The 8113-nt window shown below is 32.2% G+C and overlaps 1 long non-coding RNA gene across 5 annotated transcripts; it reads left to right on the top strand.

Moving 5' to 3' along the window:
* The first annotated feature begins 839 nt into the window (after positions 1–839).
* Positions 840–7078, top strand: LOC148278428 (uncharacterized). Of its 5 annotated transcripts, XR_015823209.1 has the most exons (6): positions 842–1299; positions 1773–1835; positions 2279–2368; positions 2920–2994; positions 4126–4292; positions 6554–7078. It is a non-coding gene; the product is annotated as an uncharacterized LOC148278428 (long non-coding RNA). The 5 variants fall into 5 exon arrangements; XR_015823206.1 differs by having other exon boundaries at positions 840–1299; positions 4126–7078; XR_015823208.1 differs by lacking the exon at positions 1773–1835 and having other exon boundaries at positions 845–1299.
* Positions 7079–8113: the final 1035 nt, after the last annotated feature.

Here is an 8113-nt window from a genome sequence, read left to right as displayed (position 1 = left end):
GAAGGAGAAAAACGTGAATTAAATGCTACTTAGAAATAAAGCACGTATATTTATTTACTTAACCAGGGCGGTTAACAAATAACAAAGGGTAAAAAAATACATATTCCATTGAGTAACATGACAAAAATCATTAAAAATAACAAAACTGACAAGATTAAAATCCTTACCGGTAAGATCCAATAGAAAAGGTGCACACTACGTAAGTTGTATATATGTTTTAAAACTAAGAACTAGAATTGAACGAATTGTAAAATTTAAATAGCAAACACAACAGTAAAACCGGGTCGGGACGAAACGTTAATTAAATGCAGAAAAATATCCGCCATAACAAAAATAATAGACCGACTGACTGACACTGGCATTTGACGTACTGATCCATCTAGCGAGTAAAATAAGAACTACATTCATTTGAAAATTTTGAAAAGATGACAGTTAATTTTGCTGTTAACCGGATCAATCGAGGACATTCAAAGAAAACACAAAAATATGAGGTAGTTATTTACTATTAGTTAACAGGTTAGTTGTAATCAAAATCACATACCGAATTCAGGGGTATTTCTTTCAGAATTTCCCTCTTCAAAGGGGATTTGAAGACAGGTTTTGGGGAATAATCACCAGCCGATTTTATTTGATTTTCCATTTTTAGTCATACAATCCAATAATTGATGTTCAAGATTTATCAATTCCCTCCGCACAATTGACCACAAGTTAAGGTGGTTTTCGAGGAAACAAATTCACATCGAAAACAATAACACAAGAAAGGGAATACCAAAACCAAACAATACTCGCTCACAAAAACAGATAACGAAACGAACGAATCCAAGTGAAACGACTGTATTGAAGTCAGGCAGTTTTCAGCCAATACAAGACTTTCTAGTCATTCTTCCGATGTCGCACAAGCCACTTGCTAGTAAATCAATACAGTTTGTGGCGCAACTGTCGGCGGCGTGTGCCCAGCCACGCCGTGCCGGCCGGCGTCCTTCTAGACGAACCGCCAATTTATCCGTTTCCATTCGAAATCGCTGTCACACTGCTCTCTGTGTTTTTGCACTTTTTCTTCGAAATACCGAGTTGTTGCGTACCGAATCGTAATTCTACGAAAAAACTACATCGTTTTCCGAAACGATATCCACATTTATTTAAAGAATGGATCAATCGTGTTCAAAGTCCCAAATTTATCAGATGACGAAATTAATCGACTTTGTTTTGTGTGCATTAAACACTTCAACGCATTCAACTTTAGCCAATACAATGACATCCAGCTTTTATTGTGCTCTGTGCCTACCATTGGATTGCCAGGTAAATTGCATGATATTTCATACATAATTATTTCAAGAATTTGTCTCATGTTGCACGTTTATTTGTCCTGTTTGTCTGCCCTGCAAATTTTTATTGACAATCTTTACAACTCATAGGGAAAGCATACTTTTATTAATCTGGACCCATTTTACAATGAAAGTTATTAGTATTTCTGCAAGAAAAATATATGTACGACTCAGGTTGGCTTTCCACTGTAATTGCACCTTGTTTATCTGTCTTGTGTCTATACAATTGCAAGTCTGCTTTTGGAATGTGGTGTTTGTGATTTGTCTTACAGTTGGTTAATCGGGTTATTATGTATCTACAAAGTTGGCGTAGTGCCTTTTCCTGCAACTTCCGACATTTTTATTTGGTCATTATTTACAAACAATTACCAGGGTGGCATGGTGTGTATACAATTTTAGTGATGTGCTTTTGCAATGTGGTGTTGGTAATTTGTATTATTTTTACAGGGTTTAACAAGTCACCATCCAAAGAAAATAGTTCTCATTATTTACTTGGTGAACAGAGTTCGGGTATGTATTTCTATAATTTTCACATTTCCTTACACCCCTTCTTTCAGACATGTACAATCTCATTTATTATATTGTCGTTATGGTCGTGGCATGGTGTGTTTTCAATTGTAAGGATGTGCTTTCGCAATGTGGTGTTGGTAATTTGTATTTATTTTATAGGATTTAACAAGTCACCATCCAACGAAAATAGTTCTCATTATTTACTCGGTGAACCGAGTTCGGATAAGTATTTTCTATAATTTTCACATTTCCTTACACCCCTTCTTTCAGACTTATGTACTATCTCAGTTATTATATTGTCGTTAATGCTTTCTACACGTAACCATCTCAGCTTATTCTTTTCTATTCGTTCAAGCCTTACTCGATCTTTCAAGGTTTTTCCTGAAGTTCTTGCATTATGTTATCTGGTATGATGTTCATTTTATTTTTATTGTGAATTACAGTAGGCATAGCTGTTACTGAAGAACACCCCTGTGCACTCCCGGAAGGCGTTGCCAGTTGCAGTGGTACGACTTTCATCCAACCTATTTCTGGTTTGTAGTAATATTTTTTTAATTTTTGTAATAAAAATTTACAAACATACATATTTATATATAAGAGAAAGAGAAACATCTTTGTTTCTTTGTTAAAAAGAAAAAAATAATAAACAATACATATAAATTCAGGAGAGTTCAGCGTGTGTAAGAGTTAATGGGAGATTTACATCTTGGTTTGCGATCTCAAAAGGCGTGAAACAGGGATGTGTAATGTCACTATGGTTGTTTAATCTTTACATTTTTCTATTAATTTTATACATTTTCTGCAAATTGAGAAATGCCGTTTTTGTGATCGACCAAGACTACATCGTCTGAGCGTGGGCCATTCCTTTTTTAATTATCAAAAAGTTTATAGCACATATATATCGTATGACATGACCATGAAAGTGACCCTCTCAGTTGAAACAAATTTCTGACCCATAATTTTCTCCAGCAAATCGGCATATTAAAGCTGTTTGTGTTTTCAAAGAACTTAAAATGTATACATACAGTTACTTGTCCGACTCATTGACACATTGTCACATATTACTAATTAATAATGTTTTTAGATATCAACGCTGATGACATATCAGGCCCACTGCATATTTCTGGTCCGAGTGCACCTCAGCAGAGTACACCAAAAAGTTAGTATCAAATGACATGTATTCAATAATGCATTTTCTCTTGGTTCTTGGACAGAGAGATTTCGTTCTACATAATATCCACAGATACTTTGTTTCTATCATGTTCATGCAGTTTATGAATAATGCTAACGGATGTTTCCATGAAAATGCGACATAAATTTTTCGTCATTAAAACTTCATGAGGTGTTAAAAAACATTAAGTGGTTAAGACGCTTGAATTACGCACGGAAGGTTCCGGGTTCGATTCCCGGAGAGAACACAAAATTATAATATGATTTTTCTGTAATTGATCACTGTAATGGGCCCTCTTGTCCTGCTGTGGTGCAATTTTTATATTATTTATTATCGGGAATCAAAAAAATTACCTAATTGAATTATTGTTTTTATGAAATTTTTCCTTAATCGTTGTTCAATGTACAGTGATATACAGAATACAGATGCATTAGTGTGCAATTTGTACAATCTTTGGGAGTCGTCGTCTTCACAATATATATAATGTTATCCTGAGTTCCTATCTGACCTCTCCAAAATCAGCGTCCCATTCCCTATTACTATTTAAACTCTTTTGTTCCCACCCAATAATAATATATTAAAAAATTTATGTAAATATGTAGCTATAAATGGTATTAAGTTGTAAATAAGTTTTATATTATGTAAAATGTATGTAATATTAAATACTAACATGCTAACTTGTATGTATAGTACTAACACATGTGTAAATATTTAAATAAGTTAATCTCAAACTTGACACTGGCTAGAACACCTCAGTTAGGAGTGAAAAAAGCCAATAAAAAACTAAAGAAGATATACAGAATAAATATTTTTTTACATTATATAGATAAAACACATTGAAAAAGACTCAATTATGACGTTAGTATCCGTTGAATTACCCTAATACTACTCAAATTTATTAAAGATATAAAATACAATGAACTTCAACCAAGAACTTTCATTAACAAACTTGGAAGTGAAATTTTATATTGTAAATAGAACCAACTGCTAGTATTTCTTTTTGCTTATTTCCAAACAGCATCCCTTTACATTTTATCATTCTTTGCAATAATAGTTAGGCATTCATTATATTATGATGTTGGGACCCTTAATGCATCATTATGAAATATTATATTACAGGACGAAAATATGACCACATCTTGAAGGATGTAAATGAAACCCAATCTCAAAATTTAACACCCAGGAAAAGGAAGCTTTACAAGAAATGTTTGCAGTTTAAAAAGGCTAGAAGAAACATGGAGATGAAGATTAGAAAGATGGAACTCAAATTAAACAAAGAGCGCCATGTATCCTTTAAAAATAAATTAAATAAAATCACATACCGTTTTTTTAAGTCTCAATTGAGGCTTCAGAAACGGACAAAACAGGGCCGTAGATATACAACTAACGATAAGGTTTTTGCATTGTCATTAATGAAGCAGGGCTATAAAAGTTATAAATATATTTCAAGCATATTTTCCTTACCATCCAGAAAAACATTGATGACAATGCTAAATAAAATCCCATTTAATCCTGGTACCAATTTGCATATATTTAAACATTTGGAAGAGGTCGCCCTAAATCTTTCTGCTAAAGCTCGAATATGCTCTTTGATGTTTGACGAGATGTCAATTAGTCAGAATTTAATGTACAAAAAACATAAAGATTTTATTGAGGGATTCCAAGACTTGGGTGAAGGAAAACGTACTCCAGCTTTTGCTGATCACGTTTGTGTTTTTATGCTACAGGGTTTATATAATAAATGGAAACAACCATTAGCATTTGTTTTTACAGGAGGACCCATTAAATCTTCAGATTTGGTTGTTATCTTAAAATCAATAATCTCAAATATCTTTCGTAGCAATTTGGAATTAGTTTCAATAATTTGTGACCAAGGTAGCTGAAATGTTGGTGCAATAAATATCCTGAAACAGGAAACCCGTGAATTGTACCTTCGGGGTGGTACTGAATGTAGAGTTCACGGGTTTGAAATTGAAGGCCATGAAATTGTACAAATGTTTGATGTGCCACATCTTTTGAAGGGATTTAGAAATAATATGCTAGTAAAAGATGTACATTTTGTTCAAAATTCTGTATCAAAAATAGCAAAGTGGTCCCATATTGTACAATCATACACATACGATCAAGCAAGAGGGGAAGACTTTTTCCAAATGCACAAATTAACCGATAGTCATATTTTCCCCGACAAACTAAGAAAAATGAAGGTCAAGGTTGCTGCTCAGGTATTCAGCAGGACAGTAGGAACTACCATGAAATCTTTGGCAGATACTGTGGATGATATTGACAATGGGGCATCACAGACTGCTGATCTTATCTTATTTATAAATAAACTTTTCGACAGTTTAAATGGCAGTTCTCTCAATGCTAATAGTATTATTTGTAAATACCGTTGTGGAGTCAGATTAACATCTCCCCACTGGAAATTTTGGCAGGAAGCTATTTCCATCTTAAAATCAGTAAAATTTGTAGATTCCAAAAACCAAAAAATATCAGTACCACCTACAGTGCGTAACTGGATTACAACTTTGGAAGCAATATCATATTTGAGTAATAAATTACTTACATGTTATAAATTTACTTTTGTGCTTCCACGTAACCTTAACCAAGACCCCATTGAAAACTTTTTTGGCATGGTAAGAAGTCAGGGTGCACGTAACATAAACCCCTCTAGTTCAAATTTTATAGATGCTTTTAAGTCGCTTCTCATATCAAACTTATCTCATACTCACTCCATTGGAGCAAATTGTGAAAATGATGACGGTGAAATTTTAGATTCATTAAAACTTTTTTTAACATCGGACATCGAAGTACAGGAACAATTTCATGTTGATGATCACTCCTTACCAACAAGTTCTTCAAGACAGAAAAGTAGTCAATATGTTGCGGTTTGTAAATATATAGCTGGTTATGTGGCAAAACGGGCTTTATCTAAATTTGGATCTTGTTGTGAATGTAGACTGGATCTTAAATCTGAAACACAGTTACCGGGGCATAGTTTAATAACTTCTAGGGCATGTGGTCCAAATACTTTAATCCACCCAACAATCAAAATCTATAAAGTTTTTAATACCATTGTCAATCACTGCAAAAATAATTTACCGACTATTTGCCATAAGTTTCATGTTATGTCGAGTTTGAAGGAAATAGTACTATCTAAATTAAATTCAGCATGTTTATCTTGTCCAGCACATAGAGGCCACCTTTTTGATTTTATTGTTAACTTAGTATTGCAATTATATATTTTTTCTTGGTGTAAACAAATTAACTTTCTATTAACTGGGCGAAAAAAATTAGAGTCTTGCATTGTTGATCCTCTCAAATTACAAGCTAGAAAGTGTTATAATAAAAGACTTAAGAATAAGAAGCGCAGACAATAGAGTAGATACATGCATACCCTTTTCTTCTTACCTACCATATTAGCACTTCATTTCATTACTTAATAAGCTTATAAGTGCTTCCTTCCTGCTTTATTCCTAAGCAGCAGCCTAGAAATGTCAATGTGAAATAAAATAAATTATCCACCATTAATAATGTTCTTTTGTTTCAGAATGGTGATTGTTGATGCCATGGATCTTAATGTGCAGGAAGAAAATATTTTTCATCCAGGAATAGAAGGGATCCAATACTGATCACAATGCTGCACAATTTTTAAATAATACTCAATTGTTATTTTTGATAATCCAATATTAGCATATTAGCACTTCATTTTATTCTTTAGTAACCTTATAAATGCTTCCTTCCTGTTTTATTCCTAAGCAGCAGCCTAGAAATGTCAATGTGAAATAAAATAAATTATCCACCATTAATAATATTCTTTTGTTTCAGAATGGTGATTGTTGATGCCATGTCTCTTAATCTTCACGAAGAAAATATTTTTCATCCAGGAATAGCAGGGATCCAATGCTGATCACAATGCTGCACAATTTTGTTATTTTTGATAATCCAATATACTAACCACACATGTATATAATATTATTTTACGAGTGTCAGTTTTCTTTCTCGATTCTTTCTGACGCATCTAATAGAATCGAGGGATTTATTTTAACAGTAAAATAAAACTATTAAAAATGTTTTTTTTTATTTTTATTTATGTATTCCTATTCCATAATAAATTTAATGTGCAATATCAATATAAAATTGTTTTTTTAAATACAGGACAGAAAAATTAAATTGCGTGCTAATACTTGTATTTAATTAAGCAATTTTGTATTGATATTGTACAATAAATATCAATATACGATGCAACGCAGTGATTTGAATTTTCGCGCCATCGTCAAAGCTTCTTGTATGCCACACTAAACAGCGCTGCGATCGACGCCCAAAGTGCTTAGATATAGTACCATAGTTTCCTATCTAAAGATATCTGTAATCTGTGATTGAAGTTATCTGAGCAGTAGTTTAAATTCCGAACCACTGCAGCCACCGTATGGGTGACTGAAAATAAATAAATGTTCTGAGTAGGTCCTTGGTAAAATTAAAATAAATCATTTATGTTTATAATAAATTTTACCAATACCCCCTAAGTTGGTTTTACTCTTTATTATAGCTTTTACAATTTTCTGATAACATTACCCATGATTAAAAATGGCAAAATTATAGTATTCTATAACTTTTCATCCGCTTTATCGGGCAAAATCAATAGGGCCTTACATATTGTATATTTCAATATACCAAGCTTATGCGATTGAATAACTATAACCACTATAATAGTACACGATGTAATTATTTAAAGCTGGTATAATAAAAAGTTTACGTAAAAAAATATTTACGTTGTAGAATAATTATTATACTTATACGTTTATTCCTTGATTTCTTTCTTGGACTATGTTATTTTTTTAAATAAATCATTTAAAAAAAAAAAAAAAAAAGTATAAATAAAAATTCTTTACACGCGATAGCCATAAGAATAATGGATTATTAAAATGGAAATTTAAGCAAAATAAAATAATTTTCTTAAACAAGCTACACTACCTACCTAATAAATACGTTTTAAAGCGTTATCAGCAAGAGTTACACTATGAATAAATAAATATTTAAAAAGTATTTTCATTTTAAGTAGATGTAATAACAGTCAACACAAATTTGAAATCATCAAATTGATTATTCT

Source organism: Micrasema longulum, unplaced genomic scaffold (genome assembly GCF_059751315.1).
Source record: "Micrasema longulum isolate JH-2025_06_02 unplaced genomic scaffold, ASM5975131v1 h1tg000883l, whole genome shotgun sequence".
Lineage (NCBI taxonomy): Eukaryota > Metazoa > Arthropoda > Insecta > Trichoptera > Brachycentridae > Micrasema > Micrasema longulum.
This window is presented reverse-complemented; position numbering and strand designations above follow the sequence as displayed.